Raw genomic sequence first — 27,819 nt, forward strand, 5'->3', positions numbered from 1 at the left:
ATGCAAGTTACCATTTTTCTCCACAGCAGAACAAGTACTGCTTCCATAGCAAAGTCACATAAAATAAGGTGAAAAGAGAAGATACAGGCAAACGCGATTTTGGGGCATCTAGCACACCAGGCACCTTTAATCAATCCGCCCCCTTTCTCCGACATGCCTGTGTTCCCTACAGCAGCAACCGGTACCACATCCAGACCCATCAGCAAGTTGTGTCAATTATTTCTAGAACCCACTCATTTCTGTCCACTGTGACTGCCACCAGGCATGCCCAAGCCATCATCATCAACACGTCTAATGGGTCACCCTGCTTTTGATCTCGGCTTCTCACTTCCATTCTGCACACAGTAACCCTTTACAGGCACCCATCAGGCACATCATCCCTGTGTTTAAGACCCGCTGAAGTCTGTATGCTCAGTCACTCAATCGTCTCCAACTCTCTGCGACCCCATGGACTGTAGCCCGCCAGGCTCCTCTGTCCATGGGATCTTCCAGGCAAGAATATTGGAGTGGGCTGCCATTTCCTCCTCCAGCTAAAGTTCTTACCAGAGCTTAAAACACCTTATACCGTCTGGCACCTGCTGACCTCACGTTCTAAGCAGAGTAGCCATCTCCCTATGGAATCAGTTCACCCAGCTCCTTCTCCCCCGAGAGTCTGTGCTTTGGCTTGGAATGCTCATCTTCCAAATGCTTCTGTGGCTGGTACTTGCACATCATTCAGGACTCAGCTGAGAGTCATCTCATCCAGGAGAAATTTCCTGACAACACAGAATCGAGAACTGCCTTCTCCCTGCCTTTATCAGACAGATCACTTTCTTTTATTGTTTTCAGATTATGAGGCACAATTAGTGAGTTTATTTTTTATTTGTCCAGTTATACTTGTGCATTAGCCGTGCCTCCCCCATTAGAATGTCCACTCAGTGACAACAGGAAATCTGACTGTCTTGCTCTCTGCTTTATCCAAACACAGTACCTGGCACAACATAAGGATACCAACTGAATGAATAGAGCTCTGAAGAATGAATGGATGGGTATGTAAATGGGTATGTAAACTAAGAGCAAAAAAGACATCATCTGGAAGGAAATATGTGTTAACTGTCACTTGCAGGAGAGTTTCCCAGCATTTCTAAATTAAACCCCAAATCTCAGCCTTTGTTTAACTGAGATCAATCTTACGTCAGACTGATTATCAAAATAATAAAGGAAAGTGGTTCATCAATACCAAATATAACTCAGAAATAAAATTAACAATTTTTTATTATAAATCTCTCTCAGTCTCTTCATGAGAACCAAATTAAAATTCATCCTACATTTTTAAATCTCTTACTGAAGTTGAAGCTCCAATACTAAGGCACCTGATGCAAAGGGTCGACTCATTGGAAAAGATCCTGATGCTAGAAAAGATTGAGGGCAGGAAGAAAAGGGGGCAACAGAGGATGAGATGGTTGGATGGCATCACTGAATCATTGGACATGAGTTTAAGCAAACTCCAGGAGACAGTGAAGGACAAGGAAGCCTGGCATGCTGCAGTCCATGGGGTCACAACAAATTGGACACAACTTAGCAACTGAACAAGAAGCAAAGAGACAATGAAATAATGAAAGTACAATGATTTTAAGAATGCTAACTATATAACCATACCAATGACTTTATAAATTTCCAAATATGGTTCAGCAATGAGGACCAGCATAGAATGAAAAAAAAAAAAAAATTGGGTGTTTTCCTCTTTTAATTTTTGTTTCTGTAAAAAACATCATTAAAATATTTAATATTCACAGGCAGTATCTGAGGCAAGAGTAAGCATGTCACCCTTTGCAGAAACCTGGTATAATGTTGCTTTTTTTAAGAATCGTGTGATATATTTGAATATATATCAGCTATAAGAAAAAAATGCTGCCAGTATGTTGGTAATAGTTGGGAGGACGGTTAGATGGCTGCATACTGAATAAAGCAGAATCAAGGTTGAGAAGAACAAGGCTGAAATGCCACACACACATCCTTACTGCCTCCTGCCCACCTTTCTGACTCCAAGTATTATTGCTCCAGTTACACCCCAAAACTTACCGTGTTTTGAACTTGAGAGTGTCTTGGGGTATCTGTATCTTTTTTGACACCATAATTCTCGATCGACCATTAGAATTTTCTGCATTGTCTCATATGGTAGCTGCTAACCATATGTGGCCACTGAGCACCTGAAATGTGGCTTATGCAGCCTAGGAACTGAACATTTCATTTTATTTATTTATTATGTAATTTAAATTTAAATAGCCACATGTGGCAAGGGACTTCTGGTGGTTGCATAAAACAGGCCTAGATGGCTCCCTTTCTTCCTTCCCTAACTGGTCCAGCAAACTCCTGCTCATCCCTCAAGAGCCAATTCAAATGCCCCTTCCTTCAGATTGCCCTTCCTGTTCCCCCTATAGCAGGTGTATGGACCTCCAGAATATATACTTATCATACTGTATCACAGTTATTTTATTCTCTCCCACTAGGTGAGAATCTCTTGAGGGAGGGGAATCTGTCTGGCTCATCTCTAGATACTTAGTTGAGTGCTTGGAACATGAGAATTTTTTGACAAATATTTGTTATATTCTCAAGTGAGACAGTGAAACCATCTTTAGATGTGAACAAATATAAGCAGAGCTTCCCAAGAAAGTTCTTCCCCAGAGGAGGTTTTACTGCCTTCATACAAGAAGTTGCAAACCAGTTATGACCTTCAGAGTTGGTAGTATTTTATAATGTGTATTTTTTTTTAATGGAAACTGCTTTTCAGTGTTAAAAACTAAGATTTCCAACATTTCTAGGAACAATAATTGGCTCTGGCAATCTTAGTCCCACATTCCTGCTTGGTGACAATGAAACAGAATAGAACATGCAGCTGTGTCTTTTAGATAATAAATACAACCTATAGATTGTCTTTTCTTACTCCTAGCCAACTCTAATCACTCATGGTCTCTGTCTGTCTTCTGTGTGCATTTTACCTTTCAACTTCAGACACTGAATGAAGAGCCACAAGGCTCAAGCTCAGACATAGTCCTCTTGCTTACAAAAATAAAATAAGTTTCAGAATGAGAATAGCAACACTCTTAACAACACAGCAAAAATAATAATGGCTGCTAACATTTAGTGAGCATCACAAGCCAGGTATTCTGTTAATATTAGGCAATGAAGAAACATTGTCAGATGGAATCTTCCAAACCACCCCAGGACCTAGAAAATACTCTTAGCCTCATTTTATAAATGAGGAGACCAAGATTCCAGTGGGTGACACTGGGCATCAGCAGGAAGTTCAGTCCCCAGGTCTGACTATCACCAGGGCCCTTGCTGACATTTCTCCATGATAAAGCCACATCCCTCCACCTTTTCCCTGACCTGGATTACACCCTGAGTGTGATTCAAAGCGAGACCTTGGGCAAGTGACATAACCCCTCTGTGCTTCGCTTCTCCACCAGTAATGAACTTCAGAGATAAGAGCTAAGGTTACCAAGGGCGCATGTGGGCACATGATATGATGCAGGTAAAATGGTGAACTTCTTAGACACTTTAACAAATGGAAAATGATCTCATCTGAGTAGGTGGATAATGGCTGCAGGGAGGCTGACATCCCTGGTCTAGGCAGACAGGAGAGATTTAAATCATTTGCATGAGACAAGTGCTCCGGCCTGGTGCACTGGGAAGACCCAGAGGAATCGGGTGGAGAGGGAGGTGGGAGGGGGGATCGGGATGGGGAATAAGTGTAAATCTATGGCTGATTCATATCAATGTATGACAAAACCCACTGAAATGTTGTGAAGTAATTAGCCTCCAACTAATAAAAAAAAAAAAAAAAGAAAAGAAAAAAAAAAAAAGAAAACAATGGCCCTGTGGCTTCTGCCAGCACCTAGCCATGAGCATCAGGTATCCTCACCAGGGAGAGTATATCTCAGTGGATCTAACAAAGATTTGACTTCCCAAAGGGTACTTGTAGCTTTGTGCCAATTAAGTAACATTAAAAAGATGCAAATCAATGGAAGGTTCAGCTGTTGTGGGCCCGGCACTCTGCCAGACTAGGAATCAGCAATTTTTTTCTGTAAAGATCCAGAAAGTAACAATTTAGGCTTTGCAGGCCATTTGTGAACAAACAACCATGGCAGTGTGCCAATAAAACTCCCTTTACAAAACTAGGTCAAGGGGCCACTCGCCATTGTTTGCTAACCCCTGAGCTAGGCACCAGGAAGGCAGAGCAGAGACATTTCACCTGCTCTTCACCAACATTGAGCACAGTAACAGGGACAATATAAGATGGTGCCCACTGGACTCATCTCTCTGTTTAGCCCCAACCTCTGAGGTAGGTGCCTGATAGTGACAGCGACTTAAGCAACAGGCCCGTAGTGGCTTCAGTCCCTGATTAGGCCCAGAGAGCTGAGGGCACTTTGTCTCTGTCTTTCTTCCAGTAAATGGTTCTTCCCGGGAACTATGAAGACTGGAGAGCAAAACAGGTGAGGTGACACGGTCTTTCAACCACATGATGCGTAAGTAGCACTCAGGAAGTTGCCACACAAGGATGCTTTTTAGATTTAGACAAAATTGAATGACTTTTCTTGAGTGCAAGAAGTTGACTCTCTCCACCCTGGCACCTCCTCACGCTGAGCCATCCTCCTGTGCTTGAACTGCTCATTCTGTATGTGCCAGGCAAACACCAAGACCAGGGATGGCTTCTGCCTTAAGTCAAATAGTTGGGAGCCTCTGTAGTCCTCCCTTGATGTGATAATCCTGAGCTCCGCTGTTTTTCTTCCTACTGTGTGACCAATGTGATTCAAAGAAGCAGAAATGCACATCCTGTTTTGTCTGCTAACCTGATCCCTCACTGTCCTTATGCTTTTAGTTTTGTTCTCATTTGACTTGCTTTCCTTTTATAGGATTACGTCTGCTTGTCTCTACACTATCTTTTGAACTTTACTATACTAACGTATGTTTTACTGTCATTTTATTCTTCACTGTTTTACTTTTGAAGTGAAATGATGGTAAACATAAGAGGAGGCACACTCTTGGGAAATGTCCTTGTCTCAGAGTCAGAAAGCCAGAGCTTTGGTCCTAGTCTGTTCTTGTAGTCTCTGGAAACCTGGGCCAATGAGTGAACATCTTCCGTTGCTTTACCTACAGCAATAAAGGTAAACATGCCAATTCCAGAGAGATTTTTCGGGGTTAAATGAGTTAACTAGGAAAATTTTTCAAGAACATATAACCTGATTTTTTAAATGGGCACAGGATCTGAACAGACATTTCACCAATGAAGTCACACAAGTGGCTAATAAGCATGTGCAAAGATGCTCAACATTATTAGCCATCTGGGATGGCCAATCCAATCACACTACAATAAAATACCACTTCACACCCATTAGGATGCCTATAATCAAAAGGAAAATAACAAGTGTTGATGAGGATGCAGAAAAATTAGAACCTTCACACACTACTGGTAAGAATGTAAAACAGTAGAGATGCTTTGGAAAATAATCTGACAGTACTTCAAATACATAGAGTTACCATATGATCCAGCAATTACACTGCTAGGTATATACCCAAGAGAAATTAAAACACAGGTCCACATAGACATGCATAAATGAATAGGAACATTTATAGCATCATGATTCATAAGCATCATTCACAAACAGTGTTATTCACAAACATGTAAAAACAATGCAAATGGCCACCAAATGATGCATGGATAAAGGAAAAGATGGTAGAGTCATACAACGGGATATTATTTGACAATAAAAGGAAATGAAGTATGGATTCATGTTACATCAATCTATGAACCTTGAAAATGTGTGATTTGGAGTTGCATCAAAACCTCCCACCCCAATCTTCAATAATAGATTAAGGAAAGAATACAAATTGAGATTTCTCTCTAACTTCACCCTTAATCAGGACAGAAATAGCCTGAGAACATGATTTGGGAAACTTGGGGAAAGCCCCAGAAAATCCTCGGAGAGTAGAATCCCAAGACTTCTGTCCAGCCATGCATAGGAAGAATCATGAGGGGTGTTTTGCAGGAAACACTGATGAACAAATACAACTTGGTGAACAAAAAGTTCTATCTCAAGGACAAAATTCAAGGATGAAGTTGATGCTGGAGGTGCATCAAGTTTTCTGGACTGGATCGTTCAGAATGGGGGTGCCAAGAATAAGCATGGGCAGAAGAGGGCGGCATTTTAAGGGAAAGGGGGATGTGTTCTCTTTTCAGATGCTTGAAGTTTGAGCAACTTATCTCTTGAATTTGAATGCCTGAATGAAACTAACCTAGAACCTCCCAAGTAGTAAGCCTTTTCGAAATGAGGTGACTATATAGAAAATGTTAATTGAAAATGAAAAAAGATGGCCGTGGCAAACTTAGATATTTTGAATTACTTTTTCCTGCAACCACTATGAAATCAACAAGCTCAACAACTCTGCAAAATTTTCAAATTTCAAACTGTATTCTAGATACTACAGAACCACAGTCTGAGTCATCTTGCACTTAACAAATAACCATGACAAGCATATCAGAGAATTTTAAAAAATAAAGTATGTAACTTCACTGATAGAAAAGACAAAAAATCTAATTCTTACAACTTATTTAAAGACTGTTCAACATTTCAGGAAGATATATGATAGGTAAATTTTAAGATAATTGTTTTCTATACCTAGATTATATTCTATAATCCTCAGACATCAGAAATAAAGTCAATTCACAAACTCAAAAGTGCAAATATTAATGCTTTGTGAAACTGTATGACCTGTGGTTTGAAAGCTACTGTATGATTGTGAAACTGAATTTTTAATTAAACGGAAGGTGAAAGATCCAACCACCAGATGGTTGGTGGGTTCAACCATGGGCTCACTAATAGAACTCACCGCCCCACATCTAGGGAATATCTCCTTTTCAAAAGACCCCATTCTCTCTTCAAATACTCTGACACTATGTCTCTGACACTTGCTCTAAGAGAGAATAATTAAATAGTTGAACCTTCTTAAATGGAGAGAGGTGGATCTTGAGTGGACACAGTAAGTCTTAAGGATGTGAACACAATTCCTTGACTGTGTCTTGTGTGTATACATGTATGTATATGTGAGTGTGTGCATACAACTTCTGGAACAAAATCAATCTTATTAGTTTCCTAGACTTTGAGAACATTCTTCTCTCTACCTCAAGTTGGGTATTATTAACCTGAGACTTAAAAAAAATACTAATATTAAATGCAAATCTTTAAGGTATCTGTGTAAATACTTAAATTGTTTCTTAGCTAAGAACTCCCCAGTCTTCAGCAGCATTCTCAAAGGGGTCTGTACTCAAACGGATTGAGAACCAGAGCCTGTGGGAGCCCTAAAAATCAAAGACACTGAAAGTGTATTTAGTGACTGCTTGAGACAAAGAGCCAAACTGACAGTGATTCTTGGGACTGGTTCCCAGAAGTCCCAATCACTCAGTGGTGGGGCCACAGCTATGTCTCAACTGCCTCCATGATGGTGTGTCCATGCTCATTTGCTTAGTCATGTCAGTTCTTTACGACCCCATGAAGTGTAGCCCCGTCAAGCTCCTCTGTCCATGAGATTTCCCAGACAAGAATACTGGAGTGGCTTGCCATTCTCTTTTCCAGGGGATCTTCCCAACCCAGGGATCGAACTTGCATCTCTTGCATCTCCTGCATTGGCAGGTGGGTTCTTTTCCGCTCAGCCTCCTGGGAAGCCCCACTTGTTTGATTTTCCCTCCCTATTATTCTCATATCCAATGAATCATTATCGTATTTCCAACCATAAAATAAAATTCCAAGGGCTTTAGAATCAATCTTAGAACAGTCTTTCCTCCTTTCGAAAAAGACTATTGTTGTCACTTTAAAAACTGTAAATAGCATTCAAGATGACATTTAATTTTTCCTTTGTGCCAGCATTTAGTGGAAATGTCTAAGTTTTGAAATAGTAGGGAGTTCACATTCCATCTGCTGTGTTTCATTTCATCTCTCCTTCTCAGTGAATTTTAAAAGTCAACTGCGGTGTCAATATCCTTTCCGCTATGCTAATGCGGCCTCCATGCGGAAATCAAAGGGAAGGAGTCCTCAGGGTCAGTGGTTCTTTCTCAGTTGAACTAGTTAGTGTCATGGAATTGCAGTGTCAGAGCAGAAGGTATGCTTAGAGGTGACCTGGATGAGATGAATGCCTCTCAGTTTGACGACAGGGAAACTGAACCCAGACAGAGGGAACTGACCAGGGTCTCATTAGCAGTGGAGCCATGACATGGGCCTCTACAGGCGGGAGGGGCGGTGGTCATTTTGCGACTGGACCTCTGTCACAGCGCACCGCCCTGCAGTACTCAGGGGTTCCTTCTCTCCATAGTTGCTGCCGCTCATTTCTTAGCCAGAGGAGGCAAGTTAGTATTTCAAAGTGCTCACTGACGTGTCCTTTCGTTCTTGACTCTCTGCTGGCTGAGTGGAGGCATCTTTACTGGGTAATGGTAGTCTCCTGCCCTGACCAACTTGGCTTCTAAGTGCAAAAGGCACTGTCCCAGTGTGAGAGAGAAATAATTCATGCAGGAATAAAGAGATGGGATAGCTCTATCTGCCCGTGCCCAGACTTGAAAAAAACAAAACAAAATAGGAGTTTCAAACTGGAGCAGGATCAGAGTTTTAAGAGAGAGAAACCCAGAAAGAGAGAAAGCAAGTGTACTAGGGCAACCCACTCTACTCTTCCCCTTACCCTGAACTCCAGGCTAAATCCTGAGTTTTCCTGATACAATAAGTCCCCTATGCTTGAACAAGCTCTGAGAGCGTGTTCCTAAGTCCAATTTGTTTGTAAATCCAAAAAAGTTAGCCTAGGTACCCAACAAACACAGTTGGCTGTATAATACTCTACTGTAATAGGTTTATAATAATTTTCAGCACAAATAATACATAAAAAACAAACACAAAAATAAAGAAGACATTTTTAATCTTACAGTACAGTACTTTGGAAAGTACAACAGTACCAGCTACATCCCTGCTGCTTTTACGCTCGCTTTTGGACATCCTGGGCTTGAATTAAAGATGCTATGCTGCTGTACTCCATGCAGTGGGATTGTACACAAAGCGCAAGCACTTGCAGACGATGCACATATGTGACAGTGTACACCAGACACGTGAACTAACTAACGTGCCTGGACATGTGAACACATGTTTCTGTCTTTGAAAGTTCGAAACTTGAAGGTTTGTAGGTAGGGGACTCACTTATATTAGTTTTCTGTTTGCTGCTGTAACTCATTTCCACCAACTTAGTGGCTTAAAACATTACAGATTTAACATCTAATAGTTTTGGAGGCCAGAAGTCTGAAATGAGTCTTAACCAGTTAAAATTAAGGTGTCATCAGGTCTGTGTTCCTCTCTGGAAGTCGAGGGGAAAATCTGTTTTCTTGCCCTTCCCAGTTTTCAGGGACTGTCTGCATCCCTTGGTTCATGGCCTCTTCCATCTTCAAGGCCAGCAATGACCAGGAGCTTATTTCTCATGGTATATTACTCCTGATACCAACTCTTCTCCTGTCCACTTCAATAGTTAAGCACTGTGTGATTATACTAGGTCCACTGGATAATCCAGGGCGATCTTCCCATCTTCAGGTCAGCTGATGTAAGTTAATATGACCTGTTACCTTAACTCTTCTTTCTCACGTAACATATTTACAGGCTTTGGAGATTACGATGCAGACAACCTTGAGAGGCCAAGATTCTGCCTTCCAGGTGACTAGCTGGAAACTATTGTGAAGAAAGAAATTTTCTTGTGCCCTTCTAGGTTCTTTTGTCTGGCCTAAGAATTAAACTGGCATGAGACAGATGAACAGGAAAATATTGAACAAGAGTTTAATAACATGTATACTTGGGAGAGACCCCAGGAAACTGAGGAACTTGCCATAATGGCCCAAATACTCACCTTCAATACCATCTTCAACTAAAAACAAAAGGGGATACTTGGGCTAATGATTTGAGATTTCAAAAGGGAGGAAGGCAATTCACACAAACATGGGAAAGCAAGTGTTCGGTAAAGAGATATTTTTTGGGTCAGGGACAGACTTCCCAGGTGACACTAGTGGTAAAGAACCCACTTGCCAATGCAGGTAGATGTAAAAGACGCAGGTTCAATCCTTGGGTCTGGAGGATCCCCTGGAGGAGGGCATGGTGACCCACTCTAGTATTCTTGCCTAGAAAATCCCATGAACAGAGGAGCCTGGTGGGCTACAGTCTGCAGGGTTGCACAGAGTCGGACACGACTAGGGTGACTTAGCAAGAGACAACTAGACACAGAGAGTCCCTGATCTCTAGGCTCTGCCTCAATATTCCCTCACCACACCTAGCCCATAACCTTTGCAGATATCTCCAATGATAGCTCTATTCTAGGAACTGATCCTTTATCTAAATTCTCCAGGCAGCTAAGGGGGAGATAAAAAGAAAGATATCCTGAGTCTTCTGTTGGTTAAACATGATCAACCTAAATTAATCTTCATGCCAAAGAGACAGGTTTCAGAAAGTCAAATTTTGCTCCCCCTACAAAATCTTCCCTTTGGATTTGGGGATCCAAGAGTAGAGTGGACTTGACTCTGCTTTCCCCATCTAGAACACTGATAGTAAACAGCTCTGTAAAGAAAGTGATGACGGGCTATGGTGATAGTATGAGTGGCTGCTGGGGATTCCTTGATCTGCAGAACTCAGGAAAGTTTGGAAGAACAGAACAATATTTCTTTGTGTGTGTTCATGAGAATAATACTGAAAAGATGGCTAAGGGTACAGAGTAGGTGTCCTTCATGTGCTTAGACCAGAGGCCATATCAGGACCATGGGCACCTCAGGGATGCAGGAGACCAATAATTGCCACCCTCAAAAGATGACTGTTTTCTTTATGGGTGTTGGCATGGACCAGGGATATGCCCAAGGACCAGGAAAGGCAGATTACTTGGACACCAAATGCCAAAGAGCACATAATCCCTGTCCACCTCGTGTGACAGGATGTTTACAAAAGCTTTAAGGACCAGAATGCTGAATAGAGAGATTATACACCAGAATGGGGTGTAATTACAGGCTTGCACAGACTGAGAACCTGAATTGGAAAACCTGATTCTGGGATGATGAAATGGTTGTTGTCACAGCCCAGACATAAACTAAATTTGGGGAATAAAGAGCATTTCATTTTTGTAATCATGCCGGTGATTGTGAAATTAATGATTGTTACACTCAAAATAAAGAAAGCTGAGCACCAAAGAATTGATGCTTTTGAAATATGGTGTTGGAGAAGACTCTTGAGAGTCCCTTGGACTGCAAGGAGATCCAAATAGTCCATCGACTGCAAGGAGATCCAACCAGTCCATCCTAAAGGAAATCAGTCCTGAATATTCATTTGAAGGACTGTTGCTGAAGCTGAAACTCCAATTCTTTGGCCACCTGATGCGAAGGACTGACTCATTTGAAAAGACTCTGATGCTGGGAAAGACTGAAGGCAGGAGGAGAAGGAGATGACACAGGAGGAGAAGGAGATGACACAGGATGAGATGGTTGGATGGCATCACCAACTCGATGGACATGAGTTTGAGTAAGCTCTGGGAGTTTGTGATGGACAGGGAAGCCTGGCGTGCTGCAGTCCATGGGGTTGCAAAGAGTCAGACACAACTAAACGACTGAACTGAACTGAACACTCAAATGACCCTCAGAGAGAGAAGAGATGACTCAGTAATGGAGGAGAAACCCAAGACAAGATCAAATGGATGGGGAACATGAGACCACAGGGCATCACAGCAGTATGAGAGCTTATATTAAGGTATCCTTTCCCCTGCCTCTCAGATCAGGAAGTCAGGAAAAATGTTATCCTGAAAAAAAAATTTTTTTTTTTTTTTTTCCAAAAAGTCTGAGAATGGAAGCCCCCAAAAGGCCATCCGTCTGGGTATTTCAAATTAAGTGGTAGGTCACAAACAACTATCTCCCATGAGATCCTTTCCAAAACTAAAGTCTATGTCTTTCTGTTCACCACTTGGTTGCTGCCAATGAGTAAAAAGGAACATAAGACTGTCTGCCTTAAAAAATCATTCAGTGTTTTCTTTACATTACAGAATTATTACTCATTTATTATATAAAGTTTGGGAAATGCCAAAGAGTATGAAGAAAGAAAGAAGAGTGATTTATGATTCCATTTTCTAGCCATGATCCCTTGCAATTACTAGGTGCATCTGCTTCCATTCAATTATTGATTTACATGCCACTTTCCCCCTCAATATTATATTCCAATCTTTTATATTTCAAAACACTCATTTGTATATATGAACATATATACCATTAAGGTATACTCTTCTATTATTTGGCATTTAAATTATTTCCCAAGTGAAGATTATTCAAATTAAATAGAGAAGTTATACAAGCTTTACAGACCCATGCTCCAAGGTAATATGGACACTATGACACAGACAAGAACATTTCTGAGCCCAGACAGGAGAAAATATAAATATCTATCATTCTCTTGGCAGGGTGTTACACATTTCCACAATATGAAGGTGTATGTTTACTGTTCCATCTTGGGTTGGTCTATCTTAGAGAGCTAATGGAGCCCTCATTGGCCATTTACCAAAGTAATTTCCAGTAGATTCCAGAAACCAGTACAAGGTCTAGAGCTAGTCTTTGTGATTTGATTCTGGAGTTACCAGCAAAGCCTTACTTCCAGACTAAGGCCTGATCTCAGCTTAAAAATTCTCATTCTTTTCCCATCAGGCTTTGCTAGCTTGAAAAATATTTTCACATCTCAGGAAATGTAATAATGTGTACTACTGTCCTCATTATGATGGCACAGGCTCTTTTTGTGGTTTGTTTGTTTTCCCTCAGTTTTACTCAGCAATGATTGACATACATCATGGTAGAAAGGAGGTTTCAATAGAAAGGAAGGCAGTTCCCTCCACCCCCAAAAGAAGGAAGGGTGCAGCTGATAAAAGATAGCAATAGAGCTGAGGAATGTGAGGTCTGGGCTCTGAATTCAGAGGGCTGGGGCTTCAGCAGAACAAGTATCTCTTGAAAGCCTCTTCCATTAGACAGTGGGATTAACTGGGTATGAAGAGGTAGAAGAAAGGACAGAAGTGAACACCTCTGGGCATTCTCAGAGGCCTCAGAGTAAACAAGAACTCAGACTCTGGAAAGAGAAAGACTTACTATGAATCCCACATCTGTTTCTTATTATTTCTATGACTTTGGAAAAGTCACTAGGTCTTCATATACCTCAGTGCTATTATTATTTATCTGTTGGAGGGAAATGTGACTCCCTGCTCCACCTTGCATTTTACTGGATGCACTAATTCACCAGCATGCTCAGTCATAATCACACCACATTCTCCCTCTCCACTGAATGGGGGTAACCAACCAAGGACATCTAACCTCTAACCTTGCAATTAAATTAACAAGTTTAATTCAGCCCTAGACCAGATCACCAGTAGATGAAATCCCTTCAAGCTCCTTAAGCTCTTGATTCTGAGATGACTTCTGAAAGAAGCGACTATTCCAGGGCCCCAAGGAAAGAAGGTAAACAGTAGACACGTTATGTAGATGGGAAATGATCTAATAAGACAGGTCAGATTGCTCATCATGTCATTTCAGGTTGCTAGAAATATTCAGCCTCTGATTTGACAACAGCTTGTTAGGGTAGGGGTCCCCAACCCTCTAACCAGTCTGCAGCCTGTTAAGAACTGAGCCCCACAGCAGGAGGTGAGCGGCTGGCAAGCAAGCTAAGCTGCATCCGCCACTCCCCATCACTCTCATTACTGCCTGAATCAGGGAAGGTGGAGGGCGGCTGTGTTAGGGAACTGTTGATAGAAACCACCCACCCACCTTGGCCAGGCCCGCTTGCCTGAGTTGTCTTGCAGCAGGAGATCCTGGTAAGGAGCAGGGTGCTGCCGCTGCAAAGTAACTGGGAGGACTGAGGACGGGCCAAAAGAGGGAGGAGAAGAGCAACTTTCCAGACTCCTTCTCACGGCCCATTTTGGCTGAGAGACGCATGTGCCACCAGGAAGGACTCTGAGTGAGACTATGGGCCAAGCAAGACGATCGGCCAGACATAACCCAGAAATTAGCTCCATTATCATAAAGCCTGAGACTGTGAGCCAGAGCAGTTCTCCTGGGCTCCCTTACCTGCTGCTCTTTGCCCAGGCGCCCCTTCTCAATAAAGTCTCTTGCTTTGTCAGCACATGTGTCTCCTCGGACAATTCATTTCGGAAAGTTCAACAAGAGCCCACTCTTGGGCCCTGGAAGCAATTCCCCATCCTGTAACAAACTAGTATGGTCAAAATTACTGGAGAAGCCAGCTCAAAGTTCATACATGAATTTGACCCAAACATGCAAATTTCTCTTTAAGACCTGAAGGGTTTTCTAAGAAGAACTAAAATTCTTTGAAAGGAAAAAGAAGATGCTGGAGCAGGGTGTCATTTCAGTGCAAAGGGAATATTCTATGCATTCCTTAGTTACTGCTAATGTAAGAAGGATTCCCAGCAGGTACTTGGGCAGCTGGCCTAGAAGATATTTATGGTCCATTGAGAGTTGTAAGCAAGGGCTGTTTCTTTTTGAGGGGGGAGAAAAAAGGGCAACAATTTCCTTTTAAATATTTTAGTGTGCTACCATGACATGAATACACTATAAGGCATGCAAAAGTATTTAAGAGGTTCAGTGCACAAAACCAGCTCAGAAAGGATGACCTTGGAAACCGTAGAAGCTTGGCTAGAGTGTGTTAATGACTTCCTCGTGTTAAACAAAAATGCAAACAAACAAAAAAAAACTATAATAAAATTTCTAAATGGGGGCTAGGGGCTTATATACTAAAAGCAGAGAAAATGTCTCATTCTGGAAAATGTCAATTGCTCACATTTTAAATCTTGCATACTTGATTAGCAATCATGTGTCAAGACCTTTGTGGTTTAGTGCAAAACTAGGATGTGAGGTGTATGTGTCTGTGTATGTATGTGCAAATGTCTCTAAAGTTGAAAACAATTCTGGAAATTGTTGGAAGTTTAGCACTGGAAGGTAGAGTCTCTAGGAAAAACACTTATTTCATTATCCTCGAGTTTTCCATGAAAGGGAAGTTAATATTTGCCTCAGACCAAAGGCTTTATAGTCAAACAAATTTTAGTATAAACAAGTTTGCCACAAGCTGGTTAAAAGGTAAGGCAACCACCCTCTGTGAGACTTAGCTTCCATATAATGGTATTAATGATACTTATCCTGTAAGGTTTATAAAGATTAAAGTAATATATGCATAGCACCCAGCATAGACTCCAATCCACTGTGGACTCTCATTAAATAACAATACTAATTCTATTATTATTTTTCATTAGTCTTCTCCCTAGGAACAAAGATAAAGAACTAGAATCATTTATTACTGTTAATCTGTTGTCTGTCCATTAGCCCAAAGCTATTAGATTTTTTCTTCCCATTTCAATATGAGGAACATGAAAGACACTGGAATTTAAATAGCAATTCACTATTAAAGAACTTGTAATAAATTACCGTATTGATCCAATGCATGGAATCTAGACCTATGCATGTATAGGAGCCTTTTCGAGATTTTTCATTAGAAAGAAAATTAGGCATCTTTCAACTTTCTCTTTTAAGTCGGGGGTGGGGGCAGTCATAAAAATCTCTATAAAGCACTGCTTGACACAAATCTAAAGCAATTTGAAAGAGAGAATAAAACCCTAAGTCAGAATTTCTTCTTCTTGGAAAGGAGTCCCTCACTGTGTTTGAATGTCTTGATAGTGCGGGCTGCATACTTGGGGCAGCTTAAAAATTTAATGTGCTCACAAATTACTGAGCTGCTGTGTCTGTGAAGGCTTCTCACCTACAGGCATGCACGATAAGAGTCATAAGCAATGACACTGAACCTGTATGATCTCCCCTTAATGGGTTCTTTGGATTTCAAAAATCTCTGGGGTCTCCAGGGAAGGTGGTCTCGGGCCCATGAGACTCCTCATCACTCCCACCAGCTTCTTAGAATGCTTCTGACATGCTCTCAGGATGATGATGGTGATAACATCAATAATTACACCAATTATAAAAGCTAATATTTACTGAGCATTAACTGTCCACCAGGCATTGTTTTAGGGCTTTACATGTAATAACACTTAATTATCACAGCAGCCTCATCACACTCCCCATCTTATAGATGAGGGAATTGAGATACAGGAAAAGTTGGACAACTTGTAAAAGAACAGAGTTGAGAATGAACACCAGGAGATCTGGAGTCAGAGCCCCAGTCTCAACCCCTAGATGACGAAACTGACTCAAAAAGCCATTCAATGTGTTTCTTTTTGAAAGTGGAACAGGAAAGTTCAGCCATCTGAATCATCTTTAACTGGGCCACTCATAGAAAAGTGATGACCTTCTGAAACAGTGGTTAAAATGGTCCTCCAAAATTCATGGATTATTCTTGGAGTATCCCTGATGATATTAGTAGCAGAAAGATAAAATATTAACAATAATAATAAATAAACTCTGTGTAGCGGGATCCATTTGGTTATCTTTGAGGTCCTTTCAACCTTTAAAACTTCAACAAAGTCTTGATCAAGGATGATGGAACCTAACCCAATTGTTACATGACATAATTCCTATGTTATCATTTTCAAGACCAGGGAAAAGAAATGACTGTCCTCTGGATGTGGAGGACGAGGGTGAACAAACTGAGAGGTTTTATATCAAATCACACCTTATGAAAACTAATGAGGCTAACTGGATTGAACAAATTGTGGAACTGCACCACCCAGTTTGGGAGACACTGACCACATGGATGGCATCACAGACTCGATGGACATGAGTCTGAGTAAACTCCAGGAGTTGGTGATGGACAGGGAGGCCTGGCATGCTGCGATTCATGGGGTCGCAAAGAGTCAGACATGACTGAGTGACTGAACTGAACTGAACTGAACTGAACTGAACCACATGGAGCTAGTCTGAGTTGAGCTGTGCTGGAAAAGCTAAAAACATTGGATTTCAAGAACTTAAAGATAAAAGAGATGCAACTATCTCACTAACAATGGCTTATATTAGGTACATATTGAATGATAATATTTGTGCTATACTGGGTTAAAAATGATATCATTACAGTTAATTTCACCTATTTCTTTTCTCTTGTTTTAATGTGAGAGCTGGACCATAAAGAAGGCTGAGAGCCAAAGAACTGATGCTTCTGAACTGTGGTGCTGGAGTAGACTCTTGAGAGTCCCTTGTACTGTAAGGAGATCAAACCAGTCAATCCTGAAGGAAATCAACCCTGAATATTCATTGGAAGGATTGATGCTGAAGCTGAAGCTCCAATACTTTGGCCACCTGGTGCAAAGAGCCGACTCATTGGAAAAGACCCTGATGCTGGAAAAGATTGAGGGCAGGAGGAGAAGAGGGTGGCAGAGGATGAGATGGTTGGATGGCATCACTGACTTAATGGACAGGAAATTGAACAAACTCTGAGAGATAGTGAAGGACAGCAAGGCCTGGCCTGCTGTAGTCCATGGAGTCACAAAGAGTTAAACACAACTTAGCAACGGAACAACAGCAAATGTGGCTATTAAACATTTTTAATTGTGTATGTAATTCACATTCTATCTAAATGGGCAGTCTTGCTTTAGAATGCAATGTACAAAGTACAGACTGGGGGCACTGAAGACAGATGTAACCCGATGGTAACAAAAGCACACCCACATTGTGGTCACCCAAGCTGCAATTTCAAATGCCAGGCTATGTTTCCAGGGTTCTGTGTGCCATTCTCTGAAGCTGGCAACTCAGAGGCCTATTGTTCATCTCTGCTTGTGTACAAGACAGGATAGTTTCAAAGACTGAGCCCTGCTCCAATCTAAGGGATAATGGGCTTTATTTATAAAGGTTATTTGAATAAGTTCATCTTTCTTTGTTTAATGAATGACAGATGAGAACTGAAAAACAGCAAAAGCCTTTTCAAATGCTTTGGGGCTTTAAAACTGTGCTTTTATCTTCCTTTCCCCCATAATTCTTGCTTATTTTGCTTTTCTTCTTTAAAAGAGAGATCAAGCAAAATATTTGGGGGCTTTCCTCTTTGAGGCCGTTGTAATTTATATTGATAGAAATGCATCAGTGCTTAATCCATATCTTTCTTCTTCTTGCTGTATTTATCCATTTCTGCTCGTCACTTATTCCTCCTATAACATTTTTCCTATCCCCATTTCCCATACTCTCAACTCTCTAAGTAAAATGGCTTTTAAAAAATTTCTTATGGGTGACCTTTTTTTTAAAAACAAAATATTTAAAATAAAAAAAAAAACTTCTTTATTAAAAATATTTATTTATATATTTATTTGGCTGTGCCAGGTCTTGGTTGTGGCATGTGGCATCCAGTTCCCTGGTCAGGGATTGGAACCAGATTGAAACTCTCTGCATTGGGAGTAAGGAGTCTTAGCCCTTGAACCAACAGGGAAGTCCCCTTATGGGAGATCTTGATAGTTGGCTTTAGTGGGCCATGAACTCCAAAGTTATCAAAACTTTTTCAGACACTCCTCGTAAGAGACTGTTCATTGATAGCTATGCTAAAAATTGTAATTATAAACCTAATTAAGACTATAGAAAACACACAGATGTCTCAGTCTTCAAGTCTTGATATTAACTGAGGTTTGACACAATTAACAATAACTAAGAACAGAATTGCAAGAAAAAGACAGACAGACAGAAAGATACCCTGGCAACAAGACTTCTTAGAGCAGATACTGTCCACATTAACTAGCAAGTACCTTATAAGTTTCTCCTGGAATGTGTCCATCTGTAGAGAGAATTCACAGTGGAGGGCACACACAAAGCCTTATTTAGGAAATAATGAGGGAGGACCATGTAGAACAGTTTGACGCAGTGGTTTTACTTGGTACTAGGGAAAGACTCTTGCCTGGAAAATCCCATGGACGGAGAAGCCTGGTGGGCTGCAGTCCATGCGGTCGCTACAAGTCGGACATAACTAAGCGACTTCACTTTCACTTTTCACTTTCATGCATTGGAGGAGGAAATGGCAACCCACTCAAGTATTCTTGCCTGGAGAATCCCAGGGACAGGGGAGCCCGGTGGGCTGCCGTCTATGGGGTCGAACAGAGTCGGACACAACTGAAGCGACTTAGCAGCAGCAGCAGCAGCAGCAGGGAGAGACTAACATGTAATTCATTTTCTCTTGCTTATTTCTCACTAACATGCCTCTGAGCATATTCAAATGCGAGAGAAGAGCAGCTTTGGGAAAACCCCAGGGTAGCAGTCCTCTGGAAACTGACTCTAGGAAAAACCAAAGAGGTGGCATCCTTTGCCTTTCAACTTATCCTGCAGACCCTGTCCTCTCATTATCAGCTACTCTTCTGCCTTCTTTCCTTCTTTTTCTCCTCTTAAGTGACCAGTGATAATTTGTATGGAAATACAAAAAACCTCGAATAGCCAAAGTAATCTTGAGAAAGAAGAATGGAACTGGAGGAATCAACCTGCCTGACTTCAGACTCTACTACAAAGCCACAGTCATCAAGACAGTGTGGTACTGGCACAAAGACAGAAATATAGACCAATGGAACAGAATAGAAAGCCCAGAGATAAATCCACGGACCTATGGACACCTTATCTTTGACAAAGGAGGCAAGGATATACAATGGACAAAAGACAACCTCTTTAACAAGTGGTGCTGGGAAAACTGGTCAACCACTTGTAAAAGAATGAAACTAGAACACTTTCTAACACCATACACAAAAATAAACTCAAAATGGATTAAAGATCTAAATGTAAGACCAGAAACTATAAAACTCCTAGAGGAGAACATAGGCAAAACACTCTCCGACATAAATCACAGCAAGATCCTCTATGACCCACCTCCCAGAATATTGGAAATAAAAGCAAAACTAAACCAATGGGATCTAATGAAACTTAAAAGCTTTTGCACTACAAAAGAAACTATAAGTAAGGTGAAAAGACAGCCGTCAGATTGGGAGAAAATAATAGCAAATGAAGAAACAGACAAAGGATTAATCTCAAAAATATACAAGCAACTCCTGCAGCTCAATTCCAGAAAAATAAATGACCCAATCAAAAAATGGGCCAGAGAACTAAACAGACATTTCTCCAAAGAAGACATACAGATGGCTAACAAACACATGAAAAGGTGCTCAACATCACTCATTATTAGAGAAATGCAAATCAAAAACCACAATGAGGTACCATTACACGCCAGTCAGGATGGCTGCTATCCAAAAGTCTACAAGCAATAAATGCTGGAGAGGGTGTGGAGAAAAGGGAACCCTCTTACACTGTTGGTGGGAATGCAAACTAGTACAGCCACTATGGAAAACAGTGTGGAGATTCCTTAAAAAACTGGAAATAGAACTGCCATATGACCCAGCAATCCCACTTCTGGGCATACACACTGAGGAAACCAGATCTGAAAGAGACACGTGCACCCCAATGTTCATCGCAGCACTGTTTATAATAGCCAGGACATGGAAGCAACCTAGATGCCCATCAGCAGATGAATGGATAAGGAAGCTGTGGTACATATACACCATGGAATATTACTCAGCCGTTAAAAAGAATTCATTTGAACCAGTTCCTAATGAGATGGATGAAACTGGAGCCCCTTATACAGAGTGAAGTAAGCAGAAAGATAAAGAACATTACAGCATACTAACACATATATATGGAATTTAGAAGGATGGTAACGATAACCCTATATGCAAAACAGAAAAAGAGACACAGAAATACAGAACAGACTTTTGAACTCTGTGGGAGAAGGTGAGGGTGGGATATTTCAAAAGAACAGCATGTATACTATCTATGGTGAAACAGATCACCAGCCCAGGTGGGATGCATGAGACAAGTGCTCCGGCCTGGTACACTGGGAAGACCCAGAGGAATCGAGTGGAGAGGGAGGTGGGAGGGGGGATCGGGATGGGGAATAAGTGTAAATCTATGGCTGATTCATATCAATGTATGACAAAACCCACTGAAATGTTGTGAAGTAATTAGCCTCCAACTAATAAAAAAAATTAAAAAAAAAAAAAAAAAGTGACCAGTGATGTCCTGATCTGCTCTGGAGGCCTCCAGCCCACCATCATATCCTTCCACGCTTCTCAACACTCCACATGTGTAGACTCCACCAAATGTGAATAATCTGAATTACATCCTCCCTGAATTCTTATCTCTACTAGGAAAAATAGGTGGAAATAACTTTTAACCATATAAAGTCTACTCTGCTAACTGTGTTTCTCTAATCCAAAGGACATACAGATTGAACTCAATAATAATCTGATACAGGGAAGCGTAAACCAGATGTCTATCAAGTTCTTTTATCATTAAAATAGCTATCAAAAGACCCCTTGGAGATCCACTCAGTGAGAATTTGAGGTCACAGATCATTCAATTACCACTATTATGTATTTATTTGTTGGTTACATCATACCCAGCTTCTTTGAGTTAAAAGTTCTCATGAGCTGAAGAGGAAGCAAAGGCATATCCTTAACAAGAGGTAACAAAGTTTTCAAGCCGAAATTCTCAAACACTGAAAAACGCGTTTATCAGTATGAGGACATCATTGAACCCAGAGGAAAAAAGCTAATTAACTGTCTCAATGAAACATTTCTTCCCTTTTGAAGAGTCAACTGGGGACCCATGGACTTTGAGCCCATTGTCAAATGGTGTGTGAAAGAGATCCAAGTTCAACAATAAATATTATCAGCAATATAATAGTTTTCTGCAGCTCTCAGGGCCAAATGACCTGCATTTTAGCAAATTGATTTTGTTCATGCATTGTGTTTAGCCAAGCAATTGTTTCCCATGATATGCTTGAACCCACAGTTGCTCTGTCTATGAAATTCATGGTTGAGTTTTTCCAATTGCTGATTGCTAGTCTCATTGGCTTTAATAATAGTCACTTGCTTAGTCAGTAATGGGTTTTATACACAGTGCACAATCACAACCATTCAATGTCATCCATAAACATTTAATGAATTGTCTAATACAGTTATGAGAGTTGCTTATTTGGGACACAGCTAGGGCAAGCCTTACTGGGTTAATGAGATGATGTAGCACAGCATTAAGCAAGGGGTGTTTCCATTCCCCACATTTGCTGTACATGATCTCTTATCCAAGGACACATTTATGTCATTATCATAATCTTCATCAACTTGTCAAGATAATGGAGGGTCCACTGACTTCAGAGAAAGTCTCATGAATTTCATGGAAATTTAAATAACTAGAAAGGAGCACCATATAAATAAGATCTGCATGGAGAACTGGAAAGACAGGGCTTTACCAGAGATCTTGCCTTGGAAAGGATGGAGCTTGAACTGTTTTGAGGCAGAGAAGAGAGACTAATCTTCTGAAATAAGGATTATAAATTACTGAACAAAATGCATAAGGGAAAACTCAGGACAGAGAGCTGGAGGAAGAGCAGATGAAGATAAACTCAGAAATGGTAATCAAGGTTGGAAAGAAAGGAGGAGAAAGTTTTGTGCTTGTTGTCAGCAAATCCCACAAATGTGTTTGTTACAGACAAGCAAGTTTGGGCTTGAGAGGGGGTTTCTTATCAGCTTTGACATTGCTTAGCAATCAGACAAGGTTTATAACTACTTCACCAAGCACTTCTGATGTGCCGCAATCTGCAGCCCTCTGTACGCTGATTCAGAGAAGGTAATGGCAACCCACTCCAATACTCTTGCCTGGAAAATCCCATGGATGGAGGAGCCTGGTAGGCTGCAGTCCATGGGGTCGCTAAGAGTTGGACACGACTGAGTGACTTCACTTTCACTTTTCACTTTCACGCATTGGAGAAGGAAATGGCAACCCACTCCAGTGTTCTTGCCTGGAGAATCCCAGGGATGGAGGAGCCTGGTGAGCTGCCGTCTATGGGGTCACACAGAGTTGGACACGACTGAAGCGACTTAGCAGCAGCCGCAGCAGTACGCTGATTTCTGGTCAACAGACTTCGTTCCATCAATGCCCCATTACATTAACCTCAGACGGCTGATAACACCATGTCAGAATCTCACCTAATGTAGCTATGAATTAATAAACTGACCTTCTGAAAAGCAAGATGTTCTCTTCTTTTAAATTATGTAAGGAGTAGTAGGGAATTTCAAGTTCCCCTATTTCAACGCCCTGTTCTTTCAGGTTTTCATTCATTTAACAAATATTTATTTACCTGTTCTGTATCAGATTAGGTCCCTGTTCTCATGGCTTGACAGCACAGTTGGGGATGTGGGCAGTGAATAACACACTACATTATTTTGAGTGTAGTGTTATGAAGAAACAAGCATGGAAATACAATAGTCTTACCACAGAGTGGAGAGGAGATTAGCTATTTTAGATGAGGTGGAAGAGGATCAATAAAAAGGACTTTTGGAGGAAGTTATATTTGTACTTGGATTTGGTAGAAGATATGGGAGCCGCATGAAGGGGAAGAGAAAATGGAAGAAGTCACAGGTGAAGAAAACAATATATACAAAGTTCCTGAGGTGGGAACAAGAAATTGACAAAAGCAAGTGGTGAGAGAGAATGAGACTAAGAGGAACTGGGGACATGGGCAGACCCACTGCTGAAGCAAAAGGACTCACCCAGGGCATTGTAAACAAGGGAGCAAGGAGGTGAAGCAGATGTAACAGGTAAGTGGCATGCAGACTGGATGGAGGATACTGGGGACTAGTAATATTTGAGGAGTAAGCCATGACATAGAGATTTCAAACTCAAATGCCTTCAAGGGCCAAGCAGGTAAAAACAAATGAGGCAAGTCGGGTAAGACACCAACAGTGGTAGTGACCCAGAGAATGAGTGACATGCCTAATAGCATCCGGACTCATTAAAAAATGTGTTGCAGGCAAAATAGAGCCTGTCATTAAAAAATTCTTCACAAGCAAAATAAAACACACATGAGGAGGCAAACAAAGCCCATGGAACATCAAAGGCAATGCCGAGCTAGAGGAAAACCAGGAAGGAGGCTGGGAAGAAGATTAATCATTCAAGTAATCTCATGTAAGTCAAGGAAGAGTTATTGCTTATATTTCCATGAACTGAACAAGACAGACTATTTTTTATTAGGAAGCAACCCAAATGCTGTAATACTAACAACAACAAAAACCCTACACTATTTGTTACAGAACTTATGTAACCTAAAAATGGAAGTAATCATCAAATAGCCAGATATGTAAAAACAGGAAACACAGAACCATGTGGCCCATCCAAGAACTGGATTGAGAAGTCCTCCCAAAGAAACACAGCCATCTTCTCCATGCTTGCATAGGTCCAGTGATGGGAAGCTCACCCCCTCGCAAGTCACTCTAAGCCTTCAGAAGTTTCTATCAATTTGACCTGCTGGTCTGTGGAACTGGTAACTGCCTTCTTGATGCCTAAGAGTTCTATATCTGCTCTCTGGAACCATTTAAAACAGCTTCAATACCTTTGCTACCTGCCAGCCCTTCAGATATTTAGAAATGGTAACCTGTCACTGCCTTCCCTCTACGAACCACACATGTTCTTCAGACAACACATCTTCACCTTCAGTGACTCCCCAGGTAACTGTTTTCAGGCTCTGTCATCCCATCACCTTTCTGTGAACCTTCTCGGATTTGTCACCATCCTTCTGCAAATAGCGCCTGGGGAGAACACAGCATTCCTAGCCCATTTATAATCCAGAGCTTCTGCAGGCATCATTTTCTATTTCTGCAGCAGTAGGAATACAATTACGTTTTATGGAGCTCAGTCTCCTGCTGTCCCCACTCCACTCCCGGCCCTCCCAGGCAGTCTGTTTGTTGTATTTCATGGGGAGATGCAGCCAGTGCTCCCATCAGGATAAAGAATGCTGCCCCTCATCACTCCATCACTTCTGATTAAGATCACTCAGTCTAATGTCCGTTATGTCTTGTACCAATAACATCTGTGTAATGCCTCATGTTTCTCATGCTGCTTTCTAGACATTATCTTATTATGTACTCAAACTGGAGATGTATTTTTATACAAAGAGGAAGACAAATCTCAGAATGAGTGATTTAAAACAGAGGGAAAATTGGAACTCTGACCCTTGAAAGAAGTGCTCAATGGGGGCATGCAATGACCTGGCTTCAAATCCAGGTTCTCCATTGACCCACTGTGGCTGTTTTTGTTTTTGAAAAACAAAACAAAACTAATAACATTAATAAGAAGAGAAACAGTTACTTACTAATAAATGCTTAGTATGCACCAGTCTCTGCAGTAAGCTTTTCATGCAGTCCCCTGCCTTTTTGGCATCAGGGATCAACTTCATGGAAGGCCATTTTCCCACAGACCATGGGTGGAGGGGATGGTTTCGGGATGACTCAAGCGTGTTCCATTTGTCGTGCACTTCATTTCTAATCTAATGTTGCCACTGATCTGACAGGAGTTACAGGTTTGCAGTCTAGAGGCTGAGGACCCCTGCAGTCACGTCATATGTTACATGCAACAACCTTTTGAAGTGTATGTTTTATACATGTACCTGCATTTTAAAGAAAAGGGGATTAAGTGACTTGTCCGATGTCACACAAGCAGTAGGTGGCACTGGAATTGGAACCTAACTCTGGCTGTCTGCAAAGTTCAATCTCTTCAAGTTTCTTAGCACAGTTTCCCTTACTGGGAACTCACCAAGTAAAACTCTTCTAGCAATTACTTCTCCTGAGAAGCTTCTCCTAATAGGTAGGAGGTAGGGACATGTGTTGCTTCACCTGTGGGGCTGGAGACCCTGGGAGAGGGTGCATATGAGAGCAAAAGCGTGAGAGAGGAGAGAAAGGCCACATGCCAACCTTGACCTTGGACACTGTGTCTCCAATAGGGTTGAAATGTAGCCCCTGCAGCTTTTGTCACAAGCACATTTGGAATACAAACAAGATTTCAAGGTGACAGTTCAGTCTAAGAAAACAGTGTTTTTAAGTACTTTTAATACTGCTTTAGCAGTATTCACTTGTATATAAATCATGTGTTAATTTATTCATTAAAATAGCCTGTACTTGGCAACATTTTATTAACCTTAGTTTATGCTAATAAGATCATTACTTGGATTTTTTCAAAATGCATCTCTTTCATAATTACTCCATAATTCTAATTTTCTTCCAACTCAAACTAAGCCCTTACTAACCACCAAAATACATTCCACATCCAATGAGAATGAGTTCAGTTTAAAATATTATAGGACATAGCTTTGAGAAAGCACAAATTTGGGAGAAAAGTGCATTCCCAAACCTAGCCAAGAACCAGAATCTCCTGGGGATTTTCTTATGCACACACAATTACTGACTCTAATGTGGCTCTATAATATACTGGATCAGTATCTCTGGGAATAGGACCCCTTGAGAACTGAGATTTGCAGCAATTGGTCCACAGAGCAGCACTTAGGGACGAGCGATTAGAATGTGTCTACCCTACACAGGCGGACTGCAGCCCTTCGAAAAAACAGGATAGCTAAGACAGTGAGGGATGCCCTAGACATGCTCACTCGTCACCTCAGAGAATTCAGTGACTCCCAGATAAATGCTTTATAAGTCCCATTACTAACTGTTGACCTCTTGATCTTCATTTTCAGGGTTTGGGTAGCCATTTTAATACCTAGTTACTACAAATAAATACAAATATATTTTTTAAAAGATGCATAAAAACCCCTATAAATTAAAATAAAAAAGTTTCTGACTGCTAGGAACCAGGTGGGAATCATCATAGAGGTCAAGTACCATGACAAATAATTAAAATTATAAAATGTACTTTAAACATCATTCTCAAAGGGGTAGAACAGGAATGGCAAATAAATGGCTCCTCTCTCATATTTGATACCCATGGCAGACATTGCTCATCTATCACAGCACATTCGGATGCATCCAGAACAGCCTCAGAACCCTTCCCAGGCAAGCACTCCAGGCCCCCACTACCATCGGATCAGCTCTCACATGTGAGGAACATATGTGCCCTTTCCTAGCTAAAAGAAGTAGTCACGCTGAAATCATTTTTTTTTTCCTTCACACCAACACATCTACTACAGACAGCATAGTTCACATAGCACAGACAGACATGACAAGGTTCTCATGTAGACGAGGCCCTAGGAGCAGATCACCTGGCTCTTGCTATTCATCTTTGGTGTCACATTTATATCTATGAAGGGAAGTCATAAGTTAACCACTAACTGTTTATGACACAGGGGTTACACTCTTATTGTGAGGGGAAACACTGACTGAAACTGCCTGCCCTGGCCAGGCGAGACACTTGCATGAGTCACTTGCACGAGTTACCTTACAACAGGAGGTCCTGGTAAGGGACGCGGAACTAACAAACTACCATAAACCCAAAGAAATCAGGAAAGGTCAAAAGGAGAGAGGAGACGCCAGTTCATATGTCTTACCAACCTTCCAGAATCCTCCTTGCTGGAATCCATCTTGGCTGAGCAATGGGTGGGCCACCCAGAAGGACTCTTGAGTCAGAATGATTGGCCAGAGACAACCCGGAAACTAATCCCATCACCATATAAGCCGAGGCTGTGAGTCACATGGCAGAACAGTCCTCCCGGGTTCCCTCACCCTCCTGCTCTCTGACCAGGTGCCTCTTCCCAATAAAGTGTCTTGCTTTATGTGTGTTTCCTTGGACAATTCATTTCTGATTGTGAGACAAGAGCACACTCACAGGCCCTGGAAGGGGTCAGCTTTCCTGCAACATTATCGTTCAAACCAACCTAGTTTCTGCTGACCACAATTCAAAGTTCCACTCTGAATAAATGCTATTAGGAAAGACAAACTGGATTTCAAAGTGGTTTTTAAATCAAATGTAATATTCTACTAAAAAAAAAGTCACACATCAATCTGCTTGGTTTCCAT

The 27,819-nt window shown here is 41.2% G+C and overlaps 1 protein-coding gene across 13 annotated transcripts in view; it reads right to left on the minus strand.

Annotated features, from left to right (window-relative positions):
• The window catches only part of FHIT (fragile histidine triad diadenosine triphosphatase), a 1,503,296-nt gene that overhangs the window by 184,783 nt on the left and 1,290,694 nt on the right, over window positions 1-27,819 (minus strand). The gene's annotated exons all lie outside the window — the stretch shown is intronic.

The sequence above is a fragment of the Cervus canadensis genome, chromosome 22 (genome assembly GCF_019320065.1).
Source record: "Cervus canadensis isolate Bull #8, Minnesota chromosome 22, ASM1932006v1, whole genome shotgun sequence".
NCBI lineage: Eukaryota > Metazoa > Chordata > Mammalia > Artiodactyla > Cervidae > Cervus > Cervus canadensis.